This window comes from Mandrillus leucophaeus, unplaced genomic scaffold (assembly GCF_000951045.1).
Source record: "Mandrillus leucophaeus isolate KB7577 unplaced genomic scaffold, Mleu.le_1.0 Scaffold1383, whole genome shotgun sequence".
In the NCBI taxonomy this organism is placed as follows: domain Eukaryota; kingdom Metazoa; phylum Chordata; class Mammalia; order Primates; family Cercopithecidae; genus Mandrillus; species Mandrillus leucophaeus.
The window spans coordinates 67102-68376 of NW_012101347.1; positions in this window are offsets into that span (position 1 = coordinate 67102).

Consider the following 1275-nt stretch of genomic DNA (forward strand, 5'->3'; position numbering starts at 1 on the left):
AAGTTTTTTTTTTTTTTCTTGAGACAGAGTCTTGCTCTGTCACATAGGCTGGAGTGTAGTGGTGCAATCTCGGCTCACCTACAACCTGTGCCTCCCAGGTTCAAGTGATTCTTCTGCCTCAGCCTCCCGAGTAGCTGGGACTACAGGCGCCGGCCACCATGCCCAGCTTATCTGTGTATTTTATTAGAGATGGGGTTTCACCATATTGGCCAGGCTGCTCTTGAACTCCTGACTTCGTGTTCGCCTGCCTCGGCCTCCCAAAGTGCTGGGATTACTGGCGTGAGCCACCGTGCCCGGCTGAGTTCAAGTCTTTGATCCATCAATTTGAGTGTGGTGGTCTGGACAAGCCACTTATCTTCTGGGCCTTAGTTTCCTACATAACCATCCAGGCCTGGATTGCAGGATAGTTGCATGGGTAAGAAAATGGGTGGGAAAGAATTCTCAAGGACCCAGCCCACTTTAGAATCTGACACATGACATTATTGTCAAACAACGCATAAATGGAGCACTAAGCTCCAGGGAGGGAAGTGGGCTGTAGTGGCTTCCTGCACTCTGCCTCCTCTGTTTCTCTTTCCTCCCCTCTCTAATCTCCCTAGGATCGTGCAAAGGTGAGGAAGATTGGGCGGGGGTGGGAGGGCAGAATCCGGTGAGACTGGATGTCAAAAGACGTAGGTTCCAGTCCCAACTCCATCCCGTACTCCCTGTAACAGTTTGGACGCATTTATGGTCTGTATCAGTCACTACAGCAAGCAATTATATCTTAAGTCCCATATTTTATCTTAAAGGGTCATGTGAATTTGGCATTCTGTTCTGTATCTTTGTTTTAATATAAAAATAAAGTTTGTCCTGCATGAGAACACTGAACAAACACCTGCTGTGAATTTGCTGTGTGACCTTGGGTTAATCCCACAGGCTTTCTGGCCTGGGGTGCCTAGCTACAAACAGGAAGAGGAACAAGTCGTGCAACCTCTCTGATTGGACCTGCCTCAGGTCATATGCCCATCCCTGAGCCAATCATTGTGGTGGGGGAAGGGGATGCAATGTGTTGATTGGCCAGGCCTGGAGCACGGGCTCCAGCTTTGGTCCTGGGCCATGAGATTTCACCCAGAACCTCCGGGATCCGGTGGGGCAGCGCCTGCACAGAAATCCAGGCCTCTGTGCTGGCAGTGGAGGAAAGCGAGGCAGAGGATGCAGAGTGCAGGAAGCCGCTACAGCCCACTTCCCTCCCTGGAGCTTAGTGCTCCATTTATGTGTTGTTTGACAATAATCTCATGT